The sequence below is a fragment of the Aphelocoma coerulescens genome, chromosome 4, assembly GCF_041296385.1.
Source record: "Aphelocoma coerulescens isolate FSJ_1873_10779 chromosome 4, UR_Acoe_1.0, whole genome shotgun sequence".
Classification (NCBI taxonomy): Eukaryota; Metazoa; Chordata; class Aves; order Passeriformes; family Corvidae; genus Aphelocoma; species Aphelocoma coerulescens.
The window spans coordinates 70,287,922-70,315,375 of NC_091017.1; the positions used below are offsets into that span (position 1 = coordinate 70,287,922).

The window sequence follows — 27,454 nt, forward strand, 5'->3', positions numbered from 1 at the left end:
AAGTTAAATATGGGACTCTAAAATTTAGAAAAATCCAACAGTAAGTTTATATGGCCAAAAGTATTGCATTTTATTCTTGTAATATCATGCTTTAGTACCTATGACAATAGTTCAAGAAGCAAACTGTGTTAGAGAACAAGAAAACAAAATAGACCAATTCTATTTGAAATCCACTGACTGTTTAAGCAATTATTTCCTATTTTCACCTTCTCTAAAACACTGGAATCAGAAGCCTAGCACAGTGGGAAGCGAGTGAACTCATGGTAAAAAACCAGGCTAAGCTGTTGTGTTAAGAGAACATTCAAGGAGCCCCCATGATAACTGTATCAGGTTGTAAAACAATGTAATTGCTGTCTCACTTTCCCAAAGCCAAATGAAAGAGGTGGTTGGGAAAAGCCAGAGCAGTTTCACAATAAACAAATCGTGCCAGACCTTTCTGAGCACCTGCAACAAAATAACAGTTTCTGTCAACGTAGTGAGAGCAGCAGATACTGTTTAACAAACTTCAGCAAAGCATTTGACACTGTTTCCCACAGCCTTCTCCGGGACAAACCCGGAAGATACCGGATGGTGGCCTGCAAAACGGGCAGGAAACTGGCCCAACAGGGTGCACTCAGAAGGTGCAGGTCAATGGTTTTAACTCAGTCTGGAAGCCTGTCACAAGTGGGGGATCCCCCAAAAATGAAGGCGGGACCCACACTTTACAACATCACCACAAATAATCTGGATGACAAGACTGTGAGCACCATCCCCAGGTTTGCTGATGACACCACACTGGGTGGTGAGGTGGATGTGTCAGAAGGACGAGCAATCTCACAGGACCAGGACAGGCTGGAAGAGAGAGCTGGCAAGAAGAGCACAGAGTTTAACAGAGACAAGTGCAAGGTCCTGCAGCAGTGACAGCACCAAAGAGCCTGGCACAGGCTGGGACCCTTTGCTGAGGGGAACCTGGGGGTCCTGGTGGACAACAAGCTGAACAGGAGTCAGCAGTGAAGCTGCTGCAGCAATGAAGGCAAATCAGATGCTGGGGTGCAGCCACAGGGGCACCACTAGCAGAGATGAGAGATGTGACCATCCCAAACTACCAAGAGCTTGTCAGGCCACACCTGGAGTACTCCTGTGTCCAGTTGTGATCTCCAAGAAAAGGAACAGACAGACTGGAGAGGGTCATCTTCATGAAAGCCATGAAGATGATCAAAGACTGTAGAACCTACTCTAGGAGGAAAGCCTAAAGGAGTTAGGTCCTTTCTCCTTGAAGAAGAGAATGCTCAGGAGGGACTTTGTCACACTTTCCAGTATTTACAGGCTGGCTACAAAATGGATGGAGTATCTCTCTTCACAAGAAGCTGCATGGAGAGGACACAGGGCAACAGGTGCAATTTGCACCAGAAAAGGTTTCATCTTGATAGAGGAAAGACATTTTTTACACTGAGAACAATCACTAGAATGATCTCCCCAGGAAAATAGTGGAACCCCATCAACTGGAGCTATTCAAGATACAACTGGGCAGGGTGTTGGATAATCTCATCTAGGCTCCCTTTTCTACAACAGTTTGGCTTAGATGATCTTTTGAGATCCCTTTTAACCAGGGCTGTTGTATGCTCTGTGATTCTATTTAGCATAAGCCCACCTAAGATTTATGCCAGAATTTAGGTGGGCAGGTTCAGCTGAGATATTTGTTAAAGATAGCTGTCTAAATTCTGCAGAAGTTTCAGTATATATGGGTCAGAATTCAAAATTCAGTCCTTGCAAACAAAAGGGGAGAAAAGCCAGCACTAAAACCAATAAAAAAGCTAAAACAGAGAGGTACTTTCCGTGCTTTAATAAAGGATTTAAAAGGCCAAAAGTATCAAACTTTTAGAAACAGTAATCACTTAACTCTCTTCCCGGACCTGGAAAATCATTGTATTCCTGAGCTTGGACACTGGAGGAAGCTGAGAATGACGCACGAGGAGGAACGGGGGAGCACATTGTGCTATTCCTCCCCTCACTGGAAGGTACAGTTGCAGCCTATGCTCCCCATTGATACTTGTTTCATGTTAAACCTTAACATGATTTACTAATTTATGATGGAAAGATCAAATTTCCAATTAACAGCTCATTCCAAGCTAATTAAAAATGGTAAGGATTCCAAATCTGAAAATTAAAATTAAGATTAAAAAAATAAAGATTTAATAAATCCTCTTCAAATGGTTAACTTATATCTCCTATTAACAAGGTCCCTGGTTTCTTCCCAGCCTTTTAACTTCCCTTCCCCTCTTCCAGTCCTTTCTTTCTCCAGTTTTCCTGCTAAGTAGTTTAAACAACAAACAACAGAACTGCCATTTCTAGACTCAAAAGATTTTGCGAAAAACTAACAGTTTCAAACCTACTTACTACCTCAACATCAAAATTACCTTGGTTTTACTTCTTTGACTCAGTGACTTAATCTCCTAGCTCCATACACTTCCCACACAGCATTTCTGGAAGCGTTCAGTACCTAAACTCATGAAAGATTAGGGAAAGTGATAACAAAAAGCATAACGAAACGTCACATGTTCATAAAATACAAAGGAGCTCTCTACATAAATATCTTAAACCACAGACACCTTAAGCTTTTCTGCTGAAACTCTAAGAGCTTCACAAATGTATCACAAAACTTGCATGCAAATGACAAAACAGGAATTTCACCAGTGTCTTTTGCATTTCTCCAGGCACAGTGTGCAAGTATGAATTCTGCAAACTCATCATATATTTTTCCACTAATTCTTATCAAGGAGCACCAGTGGTGGTTGTGGCAGCAGAGACACTTCTCCTTTCCACTGCTTCAGTGTCTATTAGCCCCAGAAATAACTCTTTACAGTTCAGTGAAAAATATGGGCTTCAGTGTTACAGTTCAGAGCAGTATCATGGTTTTCAGATAATTTTTTATGAAGCTACTCCAACACTGAGATTAAAACCTGCACACTGAACCTCAACTTAAAGAGCCCCCCCCCAAATGAGTCCTCATAATTACACTGCCAAATACCACTGAGGCTGATTTGCCTAAAGATTTATTTCAGAAATCTGATTCCCAATTAAGTCTCTTGATTCTGTGGTTTTTACTTAATGATAGTGTAGCATCACAAAACTCAATACAACACAGGTAATGCAAAGGAGTACAAATGGAGACAAAAACTATGCCAGAATTACTCAATGCTGAAAAGGCAAAATTAGAAGCAAATTTAGGAGATGTCATAGATCACTACACAAAAATTGCAAAGATTATGCTGTGGCCGGGTGTTCTACTGTAATACTAAAATAAAAGAAAAAACAGAAGTAGAAAAATAACCTTCCCTAACTTTAAAAAAAGCCCCCCCCCCCCCCCCTCCCCCTCCTAGAATATTATTTCAACTGCTTCAATAATAGACATGAAATATCAGAGTTCATGGAAGGGCTACAAAAACGATCTGGAGAGTAGACGTGTAACTTGTAGGATCAGTAGCTTGACATATTTGGTGAACCAGAAAGATTAACTGATCACAGAGGTGACAGGGCCTTTCAGTCCTGCTAACAAAAGTAAAGAGACATTTTAACACTTAGGAGTGAATAACAGACACATTTGCCCTTGAACAGAGATGGAAATTTCCTAACCACATATACACAATACTGAGTCAATAACTTTGCTTTAAAAACCTTTGTAAAACACACATTTTCATACACCTTCCAGAATACCTTCTACTACCTATCTGCACTGAGATCAGAGTCTGCTCTGAAATCTGTGAACCTGCCCTTCCTTCTCAGGCTTTGGGAAAAATAAGTTCCACAAGCACAATATGTTCATGTTACTTGCAGCTTCCAATGCATTTCCAGTTTTCCAACACCTTTTTTTTTTTATAGCACCTTCCTCTGCTGGTAGGTTGCTGACAGCTGGAGACTGAATGTCAGACTCAGAGACAGAACCAAAAATCCTCCTTAATCCTTCTCCTATGCTCAGGCCAAACTGATCAGGCTTGCTATCAGGACAAACTTTCTGTCAGAACAGGTAGAATATCTTACTATTTTTTAATGATCTTCAGTAGCACAAAATGCAAACTCCTGAATCATTCAGGCATACCGTACCAGAAAAATTTCAGCTATAAAACCTACAGAAGTTCCAAAATACCTTAGGAGGTCTGACTGGCTTCTTTGATGCATTCAGCAGTTTACTCCATGGAAACTGACTTGCTCAAGTTAATGTTTTTTAAAAGTAAGTTTAACAGACTGTAGAGTAAAAAGGGTTGCACAGGAGACACTGTCACTCTATGCCTTATTGACAATTTGTTGAACAGAAAACGTCAGTGCCAAGTATTTTTGCAGCCTGCTTTACTGGGACAATAAAATTCACCACTGATGTCACAGAGACTCAGCTACACACACTGAACAGTACTGCACAAGAGTGAGTCAAGTCACTAATTTACACTTTCATCCTCTACTTATGCAGAAAAATATTTGAAACCAAGACAATGTAAAATTAAAATATTTTCACACTATTAAAATTCATGGATGGTGGCAGCAGTACCAGAAAATAAGAGGATATTTATTTTTGCCATCATACAAATAAAGATGTTTAACCCAAATACTGCTTATTTTTATGTTTCTGTGAACCGATATGCACTTCCCAAGCCTCACACGAAACACACCAATAAGCCACTGCCCTGAGATTTTTGAACACAGGTCAAATCAGATCACCAGCTTTCCAAGGGCAGGGCCCCAGCTTTATCCAAGAAGTAAAGCTTGATCAGCATGTCTGACCTGAAAATGAACACTGGCCCTAAAATGAACTTATAAAAGCTTCTAGGCTTCTAATTCCAAGATTGAATTTGTAAAAAAAACCTGCAAATGTACACGTAAGTTTCTTTAAGAAAGAGTCACCAATGTACTGAAGCAAAATTAGATGTTTAATTTGCCAGTGTAATTAACCAGGTAAGAAAATGTCCGTAATTTCCATATACATGCATTTGGAATCATATTTTCCTAAGAAACAACACACATAAAGCCATGAAAGTCCCCAACTTCCATATGAGTACTCCACATAGCCCCCAGAAGGAAAGCCATCTGCACCTACCAGAGAACAGTCTACTGCTGCTTCACAGAAGAGCAGCTTCAGAGAGATGTGTAGTGGTTGCACTAGTGGCTTTGGGCAGAAATGAGAACTAAGTCAGCACCTGTGATTGAGGGGAAGGTTTTACCTTGTCCACTGTAAACTTAGGGGGTGCTTCTGAGACAGCAGTTCAAGAGGAAGAGGACACAGCACAGGCTCTTCCCCACAGCACTGGGGAGGCTGCAGCACTGCATGGGAACTGTGGAGTTCAGAAGCAGCTTTGTCAGAAGACTCCAGAGCTCCTCTGAATGCAGCACACAGTATCAGTTTCAAATTGTCTAAAACATGCTGCTGTAGCTGCAGTGATGAGACAAAGAAAAGCTTTCTCCTTCCCTCAAGATCTTCTTTTGACCTCAAGGATCAGCAAAATGAACAAGGCCCCTCTGCTCTGCAATATGACCACAGTAGCATTGCTTCACTTTACCCATAAGGTTTTACAAGTAAATTTTTCTGATGGTATTACCCATCACTCCCCTTCTTTTAAATAAAGGAGACTGGACATTCTAAAATAAGATGTGAAAATCTAATTTTATTTAAATGTTTGTTGGGTTTTTCAGAAAGGTCATACTAGATCAGTGTCTGGGGGAAAAAACAGATCCCACACATATACCCAATGCACAGATATAAAAAAACCTGAAAAACTTATGTTTAAAATGTAAAATAACTTTAATGCTCACCACTGTCAAACCTTTCAAAAAGCACTGTGACTAACAAAAGTTCTACAAATGACAGAAGAACTTAAACTCATTTTTCAACAGGAACAGATACGTCCCTTAAAAATGCAAGAAATTTCAGTAACTTTAAGTATTCACATCTAAAACACTAGTATCATGATGTATAAAGGATCAACTGAAGGCAGCAGTGCATAGCTGAAGTGGCCCCATTTTGGCCAGGATCCAGTTATTTTCATGGAGATTGAATAGCAAGGCATGAGATTTCTGCAGCGTGTTGGCAATGAACAGAACAATGTCATTTAACCCTCTGAACTATTCCGCAGCAATAACTTCTTCCAGAACAGCTGGGTGACATTTGGTATCTTTATTTTTTACAGGGGAGAAAAAAGTAGTTAGACTCTTTTTCCCCTCAGCTACATATAAATAGTAAAAAAACAGCCTTAGACTTGTTAAAGCTATGATTTCACTTTATGCAAGCATGAGAGCTATTTTATGGGTTTGGTTGGGTTTTTTACTTATTCATTTGGGTACCACCCTCTGGAACAGAAGATGTCCTGGGAAAAATTCTTAAACGGATCAGATACAAAAGTCTCAAACCAGGTTATTTTAGATTTAAATAAAATTGCATTGACAATGTTAGAGCAAATTTACAAGTACTATATTCTAAAGGTTCAAATCAGCCATAGAACTTTTGACAGACCACAAAGGGCACCCTCACACATGACAGTCTGAGTATACAAACCCCACAGAACAGTAGCAGTGAAGGTGGCTTGCCCAGAATCCCTCTGAACTGCTTATGGACACAAAGGAACAAAGGCACTAAGACCCAGCTTGTTTATCTCACCCCTAATATGGAAAAGACTACACCTAAATGAAAAATTTTCCATTTATTATTACTGTTAGGAAGCCAAAGCTAGAATGTTTAAAAAAGGTGAGTAGGAAAAGATTCTCTATGCAGGTTTTATCCACAAGACATCTAAATGCGAGTCTAGACTTACTGGAGTTCAGTAAATAAAGAGTGAAGTTTTGGGTTTTTTTCCATCAAGAAAGTCTACTAACAAACTGAAATTCTAAAATTCAAGCACATGAATTGACAGATTCTGCCTTTCAGTTTACTCTGATCATGGGTTTTATGGAAGAGTTCTGAAAAAAGGACTGCAAAATTTAAAAATTCTAGTCCAATTTCTTCATTCACCATAAATTATTAAACCTTAATAACAGCTCTTACTTAAGCTCTTACACATCCTGATTTTGAGACAAGACATTCTTATTCAAGCAAGGGCAAACAAAAAGTGCATAAGCAAATCAGTTTTGCTTTCTAGGCTGAAAAATATTGGTATGTTTTCTACCTATTACAATAAGGAACAGTGTCACTAAAGTTAGATTGTACTAAATGACAGCTAATTTTGTAATGGTAAGGCATCACAGTCATTAACTCTGCTTGTGTTGTTCTCTGGTCCTGCTCTGAGAGACACAGTCTTGGAAAAAAATAAAAGTAACTTGCCTGTCCATCAACAGTGATAATTAGTTTTCAGAGAATTTGACTCTTTTTTTTAAGATCTCATACTTCATGATGAAATTTTTACTTGAATCAGAGGTAGCCTAAACCTGTCCTTTTTTATACAATATCACATTCTGTTGATAGGTTTATTAGGCAAGGACATAATAAATCTTAAGTATACTCTGGCAGCATTTTTTGCTACTCAAAATTATGTAATAATCCCTCATGATCAAATTTAAGAATTACATTAATTTCCTTAAGTTTTTCAGGAAATGTTAATAAAGTTATAAAGAACTAGTGTAGCTGCTCCAAAAAATTAGGAGACCACACAAAGAAGGATGAAGAGGCTAAGGACCAGAATGTGCCACCACCTGGCAACCGCCAAAAGGAGAAATTCAAGTTTCTTGACAAATTAATGACTAATATACCTATAACTTCAGAGAACCTACAACACATGCCTCCCAAGTAAAAACCCTTCATTATTATGAGACCTGTTAGTTGAGATTTTTGAGATGGACCTAACCTGAATATTCATTACTAGATGCATGAATTCTGTAATTTTTTTCTGGCAGAGTATCCAAGTAACTCAGAAATTGCTCCATGATTAGAGAGTATGCACGCATTCTGCTGCAACCAGCGACTTTGATATATAAGCAGCACAAATGTTATGGATGGGTGTGTTACCAGTTCAAGCAGGAAGACAGTGAATCAAAGTACATAAATAAGGTAGAAGCTTAATATGAAGACTAGAGAGTTCAAGCAGGCTTGAATCAGGCAGACGAAGGCAGCAGAGATGTTGAATTTTTCATTATTTTCTCCTTCACGTTCCACTTGGGCTTTTCTAAGCGGCACCCCCCCCCCCCCCCCCCCCGTTCTTTTATAGCACTTCCCAGTTTTGATGGGGGAGGGAGAGAGAGATAGAAAATGACACAAATTATGACACAATTTATTCTCTTACCACAGTAGGACCGGAGAGAGTTTTAAATGTCTGTATGCAGGAGGAAACACCTATCTCTGGAGAATGCAAACCTAAGTATTAATCTTGACATAAACCTTCCATGTGAAATTTTATACTGCACTTGCACATAAAAACAGCTTTGAAATGTGAACCTCACATATGCAATGTAATTCTATTTCCAAATAGATGGCTAACAGCCAGGCATATCCAAATTCAAATAAATTACATAGTGCTTAACTGGGTATTTGTAAATCCTTCAGGTAGCTGAAAAATTTTAGGAAGACCATGGTTTACACCACCTTTTATCCACCGTGCACTAAAAATTTCTGGAGAGTGTTTAAAATACATGCCCTATACCAAGGATATTAACACTACCTTCACAGAAGTCTCAGAAATGACAGTAAGACAAAGTTCATGTCATTGCACAGCTCCCGAAGCCAAGAGCATTCTCTTTTCCATCTCTCAGAATGTTCCTAATGATTTTAATCTACAGATTAAAATACATCAACTATGAATTGAAGTGTTACTGGAACTCATTTTCCTGCATTAGATTGTTCTTCTTTCCGTATTAGGAAATAGCATGTCAAGAAACCCCTACGAACTCTATTTTAGGAGCAGCTTATGTATGTTTTTCTTTTTCACAAGCAAGTGTGAATGTGCTCCCCACCCCAAAATTATGCAGTTTCCTACTTCTGGGTAAACCTCAAGGGTCATGTACACCCACGTGGTAACAGATGAAACACCATGAGAAAACCATCTTCCTGACTGCGCCGTCTCCCTTGTCAGGCAAGTATTACCCAACTGAATACGGCTGCATAAATTAACATCATGCAAACCCAGATTTTCTCTTCCAGCTCAGATTCTCATTGTTTCCACCTGACAGTGGCAAAAAGATGTTATTTACTCTGTTCTGCAGGGTTTCAAAATTATATCTGGGGAGAAAAGCAACAGTCCAGTTTCTCCAGTCACTGCAAACCATGCAAATGCAGTGTTTAATGGCCATTTTAAGTGAAGTCACTTTCAGAACCACAAGCAGCCCAGACTTCAACATTTCAAGAACTGCAGCCATTCTCACACTTCCTACTAGATCTATTTCTTTATTTTTTAACCAATGCCAAATATTACCGAAAGACAGACATGCACACCAAAGTATCCAAAGATCACAACAGTTTAGCATGGCTTTAATGTTCTACAAAGCTAATTTAAAACCATTACTAAACCCAAAAGAACAAAACTGAAATTGTGCTTCTGGGCATTGTGCACTTACTGAATTCAAGTCCTAACGTAAAACACGAGAGGCCCCTATTCTACACATAACCCTGCTTCCAGATTATGGATGGATAATGTTCATTTCAAAGACTATCTTTAGGCAGGGATTATTTTAGTTGACAAACATTTGAAGATCAATAGAAAAAAACCCAGTGTTTCTACATACGTCTAGTTATTGTTTGTCTAAAAACAACTCCACTGACTATAGTATCACTTTTTTACTGTTTTTTATTCAGATCCCTATCCAAGCAACAATTCCTCTATCCATAGACAAGATGTACTCTCATCCTTCAACCTCACCACTAGAAATATCAAGACAACTTCTAAAAATACAGTACCAGTACTCCTGTTTGACTAGTAGTGACCAGAGACTTTTCCCCACTGTGTTCTAAAAAAATCACACCCAGCCAGCATGGGGCTTATAATTCCAGAAACAAAAATTTAAGTTAAAATAATGAACATCGAGGATACACAGATGTGTCGAATCAGTTGGGAGTCAAACAATGATCCTGAATAATTCACAGGGCACTAAGTACTTTCATTCCTGACTCAAGCTGTAAAATGAACTCTTTCTAGAAACCCAACTGCCACTGTTTTATTGCCAAAATATGTATGTGCAGTTCTTTCAAGCTCATTGAGAGGCTACTGGCATCAAAAATTGCAAAGCACCGTGACATGTATGCAGCATTCAAAGCCAGAATTCTAAACCCAGCTTTTAAAGCTATTTCCCAAACAGCGTGCAGCTGGATACAGGCCAGCAGTTTCTGCCCATGTGAAGTCCAACTGATCTCAACAAAACCTTAGGAATTGGTAAGCAGCTCTCCAAGGAGATGAGCCAAACAACTGTGTCAAATGGAAACAATCACTTGCATTAAAGCTGAACTGTGGTATTTGTTTTCATGACAGTAGTATTTCATATGCAGAAAAATCTACTCTTTAAGTCTTTCTTCCATATAATCGAAGTATATCATGCTTTCTCCAGAGCACAGTATTACTTTCACTCCTCCTTGTGGGAAGCCATCCCCACACTGTGCTGGCCACAAGGCTGAGTTTACACATCTGCCTGTGTGGCCATGCTGGGAGCTGCCGGACAGAGCAGGCAAGGGAACTTGTAAACAAGCCCCACCAATCCAAACCTGCACTACATCTCTCCAACAGAAGTTCCTGCCCTGAAGGGATTTCAATAGGATCTAACATGTCCACATACTCAAATGCATATTAGGCCCCAAGCAACTCCCACTTTGTCAGAGTTGTTTAGTAACAAAGCATCTAACAAAGCATATGAAATCCAACAGAAATCTTACAAAAATGTATTCTATAGGACCCCATGATTAACGACATTTACTATCCCATTTTTAAGTTACCTCTCTATGTATATCCAAAACTCAGTACATTCTATGAAATCTGTCCCAGAAGTCCCCACATAAGATACATGTTATTTACATTGGCCATTCAACTTCAGCTACTTTGAAGCTAGAAACTGGTAGATTCAGATCTTAAAGCTTTTCTCTTTTTTTTAAAACCAAAGCAAGCCTGACACCTATTTAGTCAACTGCCCTGATTTCATTAGGAAGAGATTCTGTAGTGTTCTTTTTTGTATATAAAGACTTTCTGTAGCTGTCAGAGTCAAAACCATTTGGGATTTTGTAAGCAAATGTCAAAAACTTTGTCTAAAGGGGCAAAACCTGTCAAACGCATACTAATGGTTTAACTCTCCAAATACCCTGATTAACTATGGGCAATGTGCAATTTTAAGAACAGAATAACACACACTTGCAGCAATGTATTGATTTATGCTTTACATCATGACAAAAGTTACATGTGTTCTAACATTCCAGGCATAACTGATATAAAATGTATACAAAATGATAAAACTGATATAAAATGTATAACCTTATTTGCACTCTGCTAAACTCTTGACTTGGTAACAATACCTCATAGCAGAAAGTCCCATGGGCTAAGACAGAATGTGACTTTTTTTAAAGTGTGTAAAGATAGTTTGTGTAAAAAAATCTTAAGAGAAATCTCCTGTATAATGCAATCCAGATTTTTAAACCTGTTCCTGACCTTACTGGATCAACGTATTTTTCTATTTACTTCAGTTTTTCTCATCTGTCTTCTCCAAACTAAACCAACCTTCACTTTACCTCCTTTGTCATACTTGCCCACTATTTTATTTCCTACTAGTATCAGACACTACAGAATTTCATAGATCTATCAGATAACAACAAACAAGATAATACTTCATTTTCCCCCCTTTAATCTCTTGAACCTCTATCAATATTGATAAAATTCAGATGGTTTTATGAAGATATTCAATGACACACATAGCAATGTATCTCAGTAGTTTAAATAATTCTTACTCATGAGTCTCTTACCAACCCTACCCCTGAACATTCTCTATGTCATCCTCAAGTTCCCTGCTCTCCTCCAACTCTCAAGCAAGCTACACAAGGCTGTTACCTCAAATATAACTTGTTTCCATTTTCTAGAACTTTCATAACCTAGGAAGAAATTCATGGTAACAAAAGCCAAACAGCCCATTGTCCAGTCACTGCACCGTGTCTCCTTGTTGAAAATCTGTTCCGTGCAGGTGCTATAGACCCTACCCTCCCCACCAGACAAACCTTAACATTTTTTCACAGGGACACTGATCTAATCCAACAAGTCTTGGAAAGGATATACACACACTTTTTTGGGGGAAGAGAGGGAAATAAGATTTGTCTGGTTTATCCTCCAAAGATCAAACTGCATATCAACATACAACTTCACTTTATAAAACAGTTAAGATTTTTTTATGTGTTTGTGAGGCACAGTGCCAACACAAAAAATTACCTCTCAGTAAAGTTACTTAAAAATAAAGTGGCACCAGCTAACAAGACAATACTAAGTTGACATGACTCTCATTAAATAAGAGACCAAAATGCCAGCTCTGAACATGCTGCTGAAATTACAAATTATTCCAATATCAACTGCATCCCTATCAGAACTGGCTATAGGATAGGCCACATCTGAAGGGAATGCTATTCTAGACCACACAATAAATAAAAGATTATTTCAATTTAAGACAACTGAGCAATATTCTGCTTCAATTTTGACAGACAAAAGAATCAAAAAGAAAAAATAAAAATCTAAAAATGAATATACAGCCAGAAAGCTTTTTCTGCTCTCTGGTGTTTACTAATATATTATCAGTTAACTAACATATTACCCGGTTCACCAGAATCAGGAACTTGTTAAGTTTCCAATGTCATGTGCACTAAACGAATTAGAAAAAAAAGCTGTTTGACTTCCCAGTAATTATTTCTATTACTCCAAGGCAGTAACATTATTTATTTTAATCTGACACCTTTTCAGTTACCATGATAAATCCTATACAGTCAAATTGAAAGCATACTTTAAGAATAAAATGACAATATAATCACCTTGTATGGTTTTATTATTGCACACACATTAATACATTCTTTCAAAATGCCATATTCATAAACAAATTCTCATTAGAAGAGTTTTAAGATGACATCTGCTAAGTTATCCATGCTCTGGAGACTACTGACTAACAGTTTCAGACTTAGGATTTTTTTTTTTAACACATGAGACTCTCTCTAGTCCACACCTGTTCCACAGTAAATGACAAGACAGAATGTCTAAATAATAAAACAGGTTAAATGCTATTTAGTCAATATTTGCATAACAATGAACACTTACTCAAGCTTTAAAGTATTAACTATTATTTAACTGTCAATCACTGTTCTCCCAAAATTGTATTTTGGGATGTAACTTAGCCAACACTAACACTTAAACATGTGCAAATTGCCATTTAAGTCATTGATGTTATACACATGGAATTCTTTACCATTCATATTAATCAATAAGTGTGAATACAGCAATTTAAAGGGATAAGATCTCGTTCTTAGTCTTCTACATTAGTTTGAAAACATTAAAATACTGTTAAATTTCTGAATTAAGAAAAATAATTTTAGCACACAGAGAAGGCTAGACACTGCTTTGGCAATTATTTGGACCAAAAAATCAACAGGAAATTCAACTAACAGCTGAAGGGAAGTCAATAAAACACATTAAGCACAGTCAGGAAGGAACTTTTCAAACATCATTAAATTTCTAACCTGTCCTAACCAAACTACTTTCCATGCTTGAACTTCCTTCCTAAAATGAAGCTTTCTAGATGAACATTTCGAACAAATAAGTAACATAGATGCAGAAGAGAAAAATACAAAGTAGTTACTGTATGTCTGCACATATAAAAACACATCCAGTAATACAAGCTACTGATATAAATGAAACAATTGCACAAATGAGTGTTTACAAGTTCCCTCCTGGGTCTGAAGTACCTCAGCAGGAATTAAATAATGATTTAACATGTCTTGACAATTGAATAAATTAGAAAAATATTGCAACCTCAGGCAAATTAATTTCTCAATTTGCCAATTAGTGTCTTTCTGTCAGGGAGAACACAGTAGAACCCTTTTCTTTGTCAAGTCTCCTCTAAAACCACCAATTTCTAAAAGGCAGAGATACAGGACTGTCTCTCAGTGCAATCAAAATCACAATGCTTCCTAAAAAATAATATTCCAATTTTATTAGATGGACAGTGTCTTAGGACAATACACAGGAACAACAGGGCAACACACAGCAACATGGTGTAGAGTGTTTTCACATCAATCCTTCAGTTTGCACCAATGGGAGTTTTTTTAAAGCAGCTCAAAGGAGAATTCTCAGAGAAATACGAAGACAATGACATAGCTGTGCACGTGCTATGGGCAGCTTCCTTCAACACCACAGGACAAAATGAGAAGAAAACAATACAGCACTCATTACGAAACCTGTTGAATTATGCTGTGTTGACATGGGGTTTCTTAAGACAAAACTCAACATATAGCCACTAGAAAAAATACAATGTAGCATATTCTATTAAACAATATTTAAAACATCCTACTTGTCTAACAATTACTATCCCCTGATACAAGCATTTCTATACTTCAGAATGCAACTGGTGCACTTGTCCAAGAAAGAGACCATCCCTGTACCCACTGGTGTCTGGGCAGTATCTGGTCAAGTTATCGTATCATCTTTAACTAAAGACAGGAATCACAGGAACAAACGGATATTCTGGGTCAAGCAGTTCAAATCCCAAGGTAGAGTGGAAAACTACATTATATCCCCTCCCCCTCCCCCTTATATAAGCTAACCAGCTCCATCTTAAACAGAGCCTTATTCCACTACTCCTAAGGGAAGGTTGTTGCAGACTCCTATGCCTCTGTTGCTTAGGAACCATCTTTTCTAATTTCCAGATTAGGTTTATTCTTGGATGGTTTATACCCATTTGTTCTTATACCTCAAGCATAAAAAGCTCTTTTTACCCACATGTGTTGTTTCACTTGTTTTTATGAAGAGCTACCTGCTCCATACTTTGTTTCCCCAGATCAAACAAGACACTCTCTGAGTTCCAGGAATCAGACTCTGGACCTCTTTTAGTTCACATGTCCTTTTTACTTGATGGTGGGTGATAGGAATTATATGCAGTATTTCAGATAAGCTTTCACCAGTACCAGAAAGAGTCAATACCACTTTACGTCTTTAAAGAAAAATACTAGCAGGGCAACAACAGTGTACTTGTTATCCTAATACTGATCTTCACTGCTAACTTTGATCAGTTTGTCATCCTGAAGTATTACAATTCTTTTAATGCTATTTAATACAACTCCTTTTCCTACTGGTCATGTCTTAAGGTCTCAACTTTGTTCTGTGCAAAACCTTCTTTTGTACTGACAATGCTCGACATCTGATGAAAATCATGAGATTGGCATGAGAAGAAGGAATGGATAAATGATTTTTAACGAAAATACTATATCTCGAAACTGATCCTTGCCAAAGTCCACTATTTACATAGTTCCAATACATCATCTCTAGTCATCAAGTTCTATCCATACTTGACACATCCTGTCACCATTTAAAATCAATTGTCACAAAAAACATCCCTCTAGTTTTTACAGAGAATCATGTTGCACATTGCATGACTTCTAAGTTTAAAGAGGTCAGCTCTAACCATGTATCCTCTCCAAGAAGTCAGGGATCTTACAAAAAAGAGGTGTTAGATTTCTCTGACAAATCTTCCTCTGCTAAGAGCTCTATCACTTCATATCCTTTTCATCTTACCTCCACACGGAACAGCTTTTCTTTCTAAATTTAAACAAATCTCTGTATATTAAGGTCACACTAATGATGCAATTACTATCCCAAATCACCTTTTCCTCTTAACATTGTTCTCCAGCTATCCAATACCCTTCTGCCTTGCCATTTAATAACAATTCTTGCAACTGAGCCTCTAATTACACACGTCACTTACTTCAAAATTGCAGAGTAAATGTCACATAATTCCACTAACCTGCACCATGCAAGTTGGACTTTATGGAAATAGTTTTTATAACCTCACTTCAGTATGACTTACGTGCATATGTTCAAAACGTCTTCACTGAAAATTAAGGCAAACTTTCATGTAGTCTTTCACAAGTATCTGAATTATTTTTAGTCTTATTTTATTATCCCTGTGCTTCCTGACAAGACATGTGAAGAGTCTTATTCAGGTTTTCTGCTTACTCCTGATGCTCCTTTTCAATTTGCTATCAACCCTGTTAGATCTTGTATCACCACTTTTTTCTATCTGGAAAAAAAAAAAACAAAGTTTAGTAAGAGCATAAATATTTTATACAGCTGCCAGAATTACCTGCATTTATTGCTGTATCAGAAGTTCAGCCATGCCAGAAGTAGCTGAAAGCACCACATCAAATAAGCCCTGAACACTGCAGTAAAACTGGAATTGCAAGAACATTTGGATGCTAAACTACTTATGGACTTTGCAATTTGAATGTTCACTTCTGCAATTACAATTACACACAGCTTTCCATGACACTCAGACACATTTACATCTTTTTTTTTGCTTTAATTGAGCCTTTTTTTTCTTGTTTTTCCCCTAAACAATGTTTGTCTAAAACTTGAATAAAAAAATTAATGCCACAAAGCCTCTCCAGAGCTAGAAAAAGAAAAGGCAAATTAAAGCTGTTTAATTTCAACTTCACCTCAAATGATACAGCCAAATGAAAAAAAATAAAGCTACAAGAAAACCTGTATTATCAATATTTTGGCTTGAGAACAAACTGCACAGCTATTACAAAACTTACTTGAAGGGGGAAAAAAAAGGTCTGCAGAAACAAGGTTCAAATTTAGGATTACTATAGCAACAGAGGAGGGAGGGGAAAACTACCAAATTACTCTCTCAGATCATCAAATCCTTGAAAGAATAAATTTAGATTTGAGTTTCAATCAAATTAACTGAATTCATCCTATTCATTAATGATAAACACATCTAATTAAGGACTAAATTAAACAAGCAAAAACTGTAGTACAAGAAACAAAGTAGCAATTACAACATTCCAGACTGAATTACCTCACCTTTTTCTTCTACCATAAAATACATATTTGGTATCACAACATGTCTTCATACCAGTAACTAATAACAGAATTATTTAGAAAGGTGTCCAGTTCTGATTAAAGGTCTGCAAAGAAAAAGAGCCATTTGAAATCTGCCTCATTCTTGTTAAGTGACCAGAGTACCTACACTACTGAAAGCGATTTGACTTGAGGCTGTAATGAATTACTGAAAATACAGTTGGTACAGAACTAACATATTTCAACAACATATGTGAGCACAGTAATGACGCAACACCCCAAAAATCAAGGAATGTAGAAATAAGCTTAAGCTCTTCAAAAAAGTGATATTCTGAAAAACAAACCCAGGATAACCTAAGTAACTAATTACTCACATTTTTAAATTGTGCAATCTTTAACTTCCTTTGTATTTTGGAGCTGTTTTAATAAATGCTTAAATACAAAATGGACACATACATACACTTATGTTAATGACTGATGAAAAAAGCAAGAAAAATAGAAGTGTCTGTCTTTTGGGGAGAGCAGCTATCTCCATGCTTTAACCCACTCATATTACATAGGATTCCAAAGCCACTGAACCTGCAGTTGAAGTGGCAAATGCAGCTACAAAGGTTTATTTTTGACATTGTGTGCTTTGCTTGAGGTGTGGAGAGTTGTCTCCCCACTTTAGTGGTAAATATTGACCCATAAAGACTCTAAGCCTCAGGCAACTTTTCCACCAGCCAGAACGTTCAATTAATAAGCCTGCCCTCATAATTTGCAAGACTGCCTAAGTCCAGCTTTCCTGGCTGACATTCAGATTTTAAGCATGTTTCCCAGCCTTCTGTTCACCACTTCTGGCTTTCATTGACCAGCTGCCAAAATGCTCTTTATTTCCTGGTGGCTGGGCAGGCCAGAGGACAGTTTGAGAGACTACCTTCTTCCAAGTTGTGCAGCAAACTGTTCACTGTGTTCCCTGCTCTTGGCTCCTTCCCAAGATTCTGCAGTGAGGGAAAATAGGAGGATACTGGACGAACTATCATTCCACTGGTGTGAAGCAAGAGCATAGGCATCTTCACTGGCCTTTCCTTGTCCTTAAACCAACATCTCCATTAACAGACTGGAACTGAGTCAAAGAAAGTGTCCCAGGTCAACAATAAAGACTATGGCAGATCTAGAAGTGGACATCCAACCTGTCAAAATTGTTACCCTATGCCGCAATCACAAACGCTCCTTCCAGGAGAGAAACTCAGTATAAGATGGTCCACACAACTCAGCACTGTCAAGATCAGTGCAAGTTCTAAAGCAGATTGAAGGCAACCTGGAAAACCACACAGCAGACAGACATTCAGTTACAAGTAGCAGCAAAATCAAAGAACAACAGGATGGTCCCGAGTCCAAGGCATAGAAACCCACTCACCAACCTTCCTTGACACATAAGAGATGAAACCACTTTCCTTTGGATTAAGGACAGATATCTTATCTCTCTCTATCAAATCGTGTATGATTTGCTTGCTTTGCGAAAGCTCTGAAGAAGTTACTAACTTTTTACCAAAGTCCCTTTATAAGTAAACAGGGAAAAAGCCATATATTTATATGTACAGCTGAGATCTAAGTAAACATCCGAGATTATTATTAATAGATTCAAAACTATTGTAATACTGTACTATAAACATTCTACATATCCAAATAAAATTTAACTGTATACTTTTGGCCACCAACATTTCATGAAAAATAATTTACAAAAACAAACACCACTTTATCCTAAATCCACCTATAAAAGACATAAATTTATTCTGAAATGCTTCTAAGTTATCAGTTATAACTGAAATTACCATAATATCTCTGAAGATTCTCCATCTACTAAATTTTACTCTAAGCCCAAGAGAGTGGGGAAAGAAAAAAAAAAAAAACAAACCCAAGAAACCCCACACTTTACTGTGTACTAGTAGACTTAAAAATAATATCCACAGTAAGGAAAGAAAATTTACTTTGGAATCAAAATAGAATCTTGAGCTTTACACTGAATCTGTTATTCAAATCACATGGAAATTTGAAATGACATTTAAAAATAAAGTGACACATTAGCTGTGCAGAATTTTACCTGAAAATCATGGAAACCCTTTCAGTAACTGAAAACAACTACAAAAAAAAATGACAAAACTAATGAAACTTTATTTCCTACTAACCGAAGTCTCATATGCTTCCCTACTTACCCTTTTTAAGTTCTCATGTTCCCCCCTACATCCTGCATGAGTGCCATGCTCACTCCTCCCCTCATCTGAGCACTGGTTCACCAAGGCTGGCCACGCAAGTGGCACAAATACATTTGGACTGGCTCAGAGCTACCCATACCCTGACTGGCCAGCAAGTGTGTGACACCTACACAGCCACATGCTCCTGCTTTTCAGAACAAATCAGGAGCCATGCCCCTCTCTCAGTGGGGGCACAAGTTTGGCCATCATATCTTATTACTGGCAGAAACCTTTTATGCTTGAAGTCACCATTTTCCTGTTAAATTTAGCTGGATATAGCTAACAGGTTCAGAAGTTGAAGACAAAAATGAGGTAAGTCCCTTCAACTCTGGAATACTTTAAGCTGTGCTGATTCAAGGTCACACACAAAGCTTTGCTAGACAAGATCTTTTAGAGAAAAAAGCCAAGTATACGGCACCTCTCAGTTAATGCACAACAGCAGCAATGATGACTTTTAGGTGGAATGGATGCTTCACAAGTGTACATACTTAATAGATTTTCATCAATATTTTGCAGTGACAATACCTAAAGAAATTGCTTCATCTGTTAAAACACTAAACTCATGGTATGCTTTATCCATCTCCACCGTCACAATTCACTAACAGTCACTTTATGCCCAGTCGTGTGTAACACACACACACAAAACTGCCACAAAAAAAAAAAACCCAAACAACAAAAACAACACAAACAGCCAACAGAAAAAACAGAAGACAGTTTTCATGGGTCAAGGTTTTCCTCAACACTTTCCAGTTTAACCTGGCATAAGCTATAAATGAACTGAAATAGTGTATCAGACCTCTCAAGATTCAAGATCTAAAACAAGATAAAAATAAAAAGCATAAAAAGCAATACAATTTGAAATTTGTGCAAAAAAATCAAAAACAACCCCCAAAAAACCTAAGTTTCTATGGCTCCAAGTCAAATTACAGTCTTTAATCCAAAGTTGCCTTTACATGTTTACTGATTTCAACCAAAAACCTAGATGATTTTTTTTTTGCCCCGTAGTCTTTGGAGCATAACCATATCGCAACATTCATCTACTCATTTGACTTGAAAGTATCAAAAATACCATAAAGCGTTACTGATTAACTGCATTTACTACTGTTTCCATGACCCCTTTACAGCAATTCAATTAAGTATATGAAAGAAAAACAAAATCTCAAAACTCTGAAATATTTTACTCCTTATTTTTTCAGACTTTCTGAGTCTAGATCTGAAAATCATACATAACATATGGCACAAAAATGAGTAATTTAAAAAAGACAAACCCCAATACATTAGTCAATTAAAAATGCAAAGGAATCTTTGATTAGTCTGAAGAGCACAGATATGCCAAATCTCATTTTAAAAGAGTAGCTCATAATATCGCAGTTTTAAAACTGAATTGACATTTGCTTTTGTCTATGCTAATTTTTAATTAATCTGCAGGGAAAACCATTCAACTAAGTGCTAGTGAAAAACTCTTTTGATGTTCCACTTGTTAGTGCAACTGATCTGAGTTTGAAAGGGTGATCTTTCACTGGATAACAACTGTATCCAGCAGAGCAGGCAGAGACCATTCCTCAGAATGCAATCTAATAAGCAAGGTCAAAAGGAGGAAGTTAGGAAAGGACTGAAGAAGTTGTTACTCCTGTTTGGCAACACCTTCAAGGACAATGTTCTCAGTTTCTCTGAAAGGCCACAGAGTCAATCCACAACACCAGCATGCACACACTAGTCAGCCAGCCCAACAGGTAGTAGTTATTCAAATCAATCTCTACACAAAACCTTTACTTGCCCTGAAGTGAAGAACAGTTAGACTTTGGAATTCCCCAAAGTAGCAGCAATACTTAAACTTATTCAACACCAAGGCCGTTGGTTGGGATGTCAGACCGGAGTTCTCATGGCAAATGACACCATCTGAGCTTACGCCTGATATGAAAAGTAGTAGTTCTGAAAGGGGCGTTTCCTTCAGCATTTGCAACTATCAGCCACTAAACTTTCTGAACTGACAAGACCACAGTAAACAACATCCTCTGCGTGGTGAGGAAAGAAACCAATTACTTGCTTCAATGTGACTAAAGATTACCTAGATTATTCTCAATAAACAGCAGATGCTTATTGAGATGGTAACAGATCTTATCATACATTACTACAGAACGCTGTTATTGTATACACGATACTTTAAAGTGAGAGAAAAGGTAGCCACAGAAAAGGGGAATTTTAAAGTAAAGATTATCACAAATCAAAATCTGTATAACCAGTACTTTTTAAGCATTACTACCTCTAATGAAAAGTTTTCCTCAGGAAATAAACTGGTTCACATGCTTTACACTTTACACCTTTCTCTACTGACAGGTTTGTACAGCTACTGCTCTCAGCCCTAGCAAAACCAGAGTATTTTTGAAGAGAAATGCTGAATAAGTAGTAAGACTAGGTAATATTTGCCTATTCTCCTAAGGAAGCTGATTACATTATATGAATGAAAACTGCCTAACTCAGGTAATCTAGGAACTTCTACTATTTTTAAAATATACCTGCTTTTGAATCTGTTACTATAGAAGATGCATAACTTAACAGAAGAGTTTTAGACAGGTTCCTCAGCAGATGTCAAATGACCTGCACAATGAAATCATCAGAATAAACTTACATTCATATCTGCTCACAATCACTTTTCAAATATAAAGCACATACCACCCTAAAATTGCCCAAGGAATATTTACTTGCAGTCTGAATTACTAATACAGTGTTATTTCACAGATCACTTTCTCTGGTGCAACATGGACCAAGAATAAATTCTAATTCAGGAGCCACCAAAGTCAGAAAATCAGCATGGTTTTTTCTTCATGCCCTCATACTTCAGGTGTCTCCACTGCACAACAAAAGCAACACTGATATGCTCTATTTCATAGAATTACTGGGCACGTTTTACTACTACGCATTTTTCCCTCAAAGCAGGAATGGCTCATTTGCACAGCAACAGTTTGGGGTTTACGAATTATTCACTATTTACCACTGCTACAATTCTTTAATAATTAAGAAAACTGTTTCTACCAGTCACAAAAGCAGTGGGTGCAAGATTTACTGCCTAGCCTCCTCAGGAAGCACTTGTCACATAGATGTTATAGACATTTTAGCAATCAACATGTTAAGCAGCCTTCTACTAGTTTGAAACCTTCAGGTCTATTATTTTATTATACTTATTAACAATATTGGCTACTTCATCATTCATTTTTTCCCTCCTATACCAAGTCACAGAATGTTGGATGAGATTTGCTAAAGGCCGTTCATGCTGTGAAACGACGCTTCAAAAACCAAGACTTGGGGTAGAAGTGGTTTTATCCCTACTTCTGTCAATGTCTCTCAGTGCTCAAAGGGGTTTTCTCTACCTAATTTCATCAGATGATCCAATTCCATACACAGAATCACACACTGGTTTGGGTTGGAAGAAGCCCTAAAGATCATCCAGTTCCAACCTCCCTGCCATGGGCACCTTCCATCCACTACACCAGGTTGCTCAGAGGCCCATCCATACATGCAAAATAGCATTTAATATTGATGGTGAATCTCAAAGAATGAGAAGAGTTGAGTCATCTTCTGTTGGATCCATCTAAAAAAAACTGTCACAGAAAAATACCAATTCAGTAAATGACCTTTTTCACCCTACAGCATTAGTGAACCATACTCTAATGAACTAACTGGCACAACATGCCAGCAAAAATACTTGCTTCAGATGAAGCACAAACATTCAGATTTCTCACACTTGTAATCATCAACCACAGAAAGAAAACATTCAATCAACACAACAGTTTTTGGCTAAAAAGCCCTATTCTCAGCATGGAACTTCATACAGAAAAAACAACTCCAGTAAAGTCACAAGACACTTAGACATGCAAACATAGTAATGCACATATTATCTTGCTAGAGCGAAGATGTAAAAACTTGCAAATGCCTCTTCCTCAAAACCCTCCTCAGAAAACCACCAAGTTTAAATTTGGGGAGGCAAATCATATAGATCATTACACTCACTCAAGATTATTTTTACAAGATGGCATCAAATCTGTTTACTGCATATAAAGAAATACCAAAGCCACCTGCTTCGGAAGTCTAGGCCCTAGCTGCATTTTTTCCTCACTTATTACACTTTTAAAAGAATATTTCCTTACTGAAAAACAGAATCGTTACACCATTATATTTAATTACCAAAAATGGGAGCCGATCTTGAAAATAGTTTGCATTCCTTTATTTTTAAAATAAATTCTTTTGATCTATTAAAAATTAAAAAAAAAGAACAAATTTGTGACAGTTAAGGACTGCCTAGAATTCCACTGGCACATATGGTCACGTTACAAGGACCAGAGCCGTAAACAGCCTGTCTGCAGGGAGATACCTGTAGCTTTCAGCAGAGTATAGAGGAATTATCCAGAAGTAGTTGCAGTTTAAGAATTCATAAGCTCAAGGTAGACATGTTTTGTGAAGCTCTGTATAAAGACGTAAGTCACAGTGCAGCAACTTTCCAAAAAGCAAAGAATAAAACAAAACCAGCAATGAGCTTACACCACAGAGCTACAGCAGTATCTCATGAAAGATTTAAATGCAGTGCTATTCCTAGCCCCCATCTCAACACAGCCATGGATATTTTTCCAGCTTGACTGGATTTTCCCCCTCCCTAATTGCTAGCTTTAACTAAAGCCAACATAGATTAAGAATCAACCCTAAAAGCAGCACAGCGAGTGCGCAGCAATTACGTGCAGACAGGCATGTGACATTTTGTATCAAAAGCAGACCCTGGAAACGCTAAAATGCAGATACCCCTTCCAGCAGAGGAAACAAAACAACTGCCCGTCTGCAGCTGGTGCCCCGCCAATCCCCAACACCGCACACACGCATCCCAAATCCTCCTTCACTCCTACGTCCTCTGCGGACGACAACTTGGACGCTCCAAAGCCCGCATTTCACCCCGCACAGTCCGCAGGTCACCTCTCAGGCTGGAAGAAGGGGCAGGTGAAGCAGAAGGGCGGCGGGGGCAGCGCCGGCAGACGCAGCGCTTGGGTGCAATGGAGATTCCAACGCCGAGCGACCGCTTCCTGCGGCGGCTGGAGCATCCCGGCGGGCACGGGATGGACAGCGCGTCTCCTGAGGTAGGGTTGGCAGCACCCTGCCCCCGCAGCTCAGCCCATCGCCCATCCCGGCCAGCACCCGCAGCCCCTCGTCCTGCCCCCCACCTCCGCGGTGACCCCAAGCCCGCCGCAGCCCCTCACCGCAGGCACCCTGCGCACAGATGGTTTTTCCGCACACCCCGCCACGTTTTCCAGGCAGACACGGCCCCCTCCGCTCCCCTCCGGGCTCAGCGAGCCGGTTCCAGTGTCTGCGCCCCAGCCTCTCCTCACCGCCCCCTCCTCCCCTCCCCGCGGCGCTCGTCACCCCCTCACAGCCCGCTCGCTGCTGGCTGCGCCCTTCAGCCTCCTCCGCGCCGTCACCGCCGCGGCGCTCACCCGAGGACAGCCGAGAACAGGCGGGAGCGAAGGGGCCGCCGCGGCCGGTCCCCTAACGAGGCTGTCGCTGTCTCGGTCCCCGCCCCCCGCCGCTCCCGCCGCCCCCTCAGGCACCGAGCGGCCCCCGCCCGAAAGGGTGCGGCTTCCACAGCCCGCAAACCCAACAACGGTGCCGCCCATTGGCGGGCGGGCGCGCGCCCGACGAGTAAGCGGCTCTCCCATTGGCGGAGGGGAGCGGGGGGGCGCGGGGCGGGGCTGCCGGGCCGCCCCTGGTGGGTCCCGCGGCTCCGGGAGCGCCGGGGGGTCCCCGGGCGGCCGAGAACAGGTTGGGAAGAGCCTTCGGACACAGGGAAAGGGGTTCTTGTGGCGCTGGATCCCAGCGGAAAGGAGCGGCACGGCGCCTGGGAAGCTTATCTTAGAGCGGGCCGGGAGATAGGCGCAGGCAGACATCGCTAATCGCCGAGGACGCGCTGCGATAAGGGCTCGTTATCGCGCTGCGGTGGCGGTGTCTGATCGCTGTCAGCTCAGAGCAAGGCCAGGGCGGTCCAGGAGGGCGGGACTGAGGCTTGAGAACTGTCTTGGGGAGGGCTAGAGGCACCTGTCAGAACCCGAAGGTGTTTAATCAGTGGAATATCCTCCGGATGTTAAATGCCAGGCTAACGAGAAGCCGTGCGCTTCATTCAGGAAGTGTGCAGATACATCGCACAGCTTGTGCATAGCAGGCCTGATGAGAGCTCTCTAAATCATCTCTTTAGATCTTCTGAATGCTTCGGAGAGTTGGTATAACCCCTCGGTTTGTTACAGTCACTGCAAGCACCAACTGTAAAGTTAACTTCTGTTATCTATTTTCTGTCCATTTTTACTGTCTTTTCTGTGTAATTTTAAGACTGCTGCTCTACACTTCTTCGTGTTCTATAGAATGCTGCCTGCCACGGGACAAATGAAGACTTGAGGGTCTGGGAAAACTCTGAGAAACACTAAACCCTTCTCCTCTGCTATCCACAACCCTCATCCCTAAGTTATCCATATGTAGGGAAGACTCCAGTGAGTAGAACCTGATGGATTTCAGGATCCATAAATGCCTCCTGTGGAATACAGGAGGAATCTAGCCTGTTTCAACCACATCCACCAAGGAAACACACTCCACTTACCTAAAATCAGGCCATAGAGATATACATAAACTTGTCTGTGAATTCAGTCACCAAAAGTGGTAGTTTACATGTCAAGTGATGACGCAGAATGATTATGGCACATCTGACAAGAAGGCCCTACTGGACAGAGATCTGCCTAATTAAAACCATCCCACAATTGGACACATGTTAGTGTAATTACGAATGACTAGCAAATCTTGTCTGAATATTTTTTTGTAAGAACTGTTGCTGTAAGCCTAACAGATTAAAGTCACTTCACCTGCCTGATGCTGAACCCTGTTAAGCCAGTGGATGTATGGACATACATGGCAGCATACTCTTGTCACTGCTCTGCACCTGCAGGCTCCAGCCACCGGCTCCATGCAGTGTCTTCTCTTTGATTACCTGTCAAAATACTCCTTCATCTTGGCACCTCTCTTCTTTCTTTCCCTTTCTCACCAAGGCATTTAACTCATAAAACTCTCTTCTTGTCTGGAAAAGTAAATGGGGGAATTAATCCATGTTAGAACTAACTCAGCAAAAAAATACTGCTTTGTTTTAAACTGAATGTTTTTCCTCTCCAGCTCAGTGTGTGGCTCTAAGACCAGCAGTGGCAGGAAGGATGGGGACGTTGAGGGCAGCAGCAGTGCCCGGGGGCTGGGGGAGGACAGGGGGACAGGGTCATTTCTTCCTCTGGCAGTGCTGGCTCAAAGTTTGTGTAACTGCAGGGTGCAGTGACACAAGCAGCTTGGGCTGATCAAAGGATGTCTTTTATCAGCTCCTGTTGGCTCTTGTGCTGCGAGTGCTCTTCCTTTCTCTTCTGCTGTTCTACTCTGTGACCTGCCCAAGGACACAGGTTCCTACTGTCCCCTTCCAGCCTTCCCCCTGCCCCTTACATTATCTCCCATAATTGTGAGGCCAGAGAAGACACTGTTTTACCTGGCTAATCTGAAGGAAGAATTATGGAGGTGCGACCAACTTTCTGCTGAATCAACCAACTCAGTCCACAGGCTGAGACTGTGACAGCTGATGCGTGTCTGTGTTTATCTTCCCTGTTCAGTTTTTGGCCTGCCCAGGTTCCTGACCTGCCTCTACCCAGCTTCAGGAAGGGCAGTGCTGGTGCAATGGCAAAGGTAGGGTTAGATGGGCAGAAAATCAAGGGAGGGCTCATAAATACTGAGACACACTAAAGCTATGTGCTCTGCTGCAGAAAAAAGGCACAACGATCTGAAAAAGCACTTCTGTGTTTTTTAAGACATGAAGAACTTGTCTTCTTTAACTCTTACCAGCTGGGTTTGCAGCATTACAGCTACAACAAAAGGTACACCATGAACTACACCGTGTTTTTCAGCTTGCAGTATTTGATTCCTCCAAGATTTTGGGCTGCTGGTGAGGGTTTTGGGAAAATGACCAAGTCAAGATTGTTGCCAATAGGCTTCCACTTGACATATGCCCGCTGCATGTGTACTGGAGAAAGGTTACTGGATTTCAAATAATAGTTGTTCTCCTCAGCAGGCTCCAGCAGCAGCAGCACTGGACTCAATTTACATCACAAAGTCTCAAAAGAGTCAATGTGAATGTATTCATTTACAAATTATTTTTGCATAGCTTTACTAGATACCAGAAAAATAGTACTGTACAATTATTTT

General features: G+C 39.6%; 1 protein-coding gene across 14 annotated transcripts in view; it reads right to left on the bottom strand.

Annotated features, from left to right (window-relative positions):
* ADD1 (adducin 1) overlaps nt 1-24,779 on the bottom strand; it is a 63,266-nt gene extending 38,487 nt beyond the window's left edge. For 13 of the 14 annotated variants that reach the window (XM_069014576.1, XM_069014571.1, XM_069014575.1 and 10 more), the window contains exon 1: nt 24,676-24,779. The gene's annotated coding sequence lies outside the window, so the exon portion shown is untranslated. Of the gene's footprint in view, nt 1-15,969; nt 16,240-24,675 lie in introns of those variants that run through there. The other variant, XM_069014565.1, reaches the window with a different exon arrangement.
* Between the last annotated feature and the right edge of the window lie 2,675 nt (nt 24,780-27,454).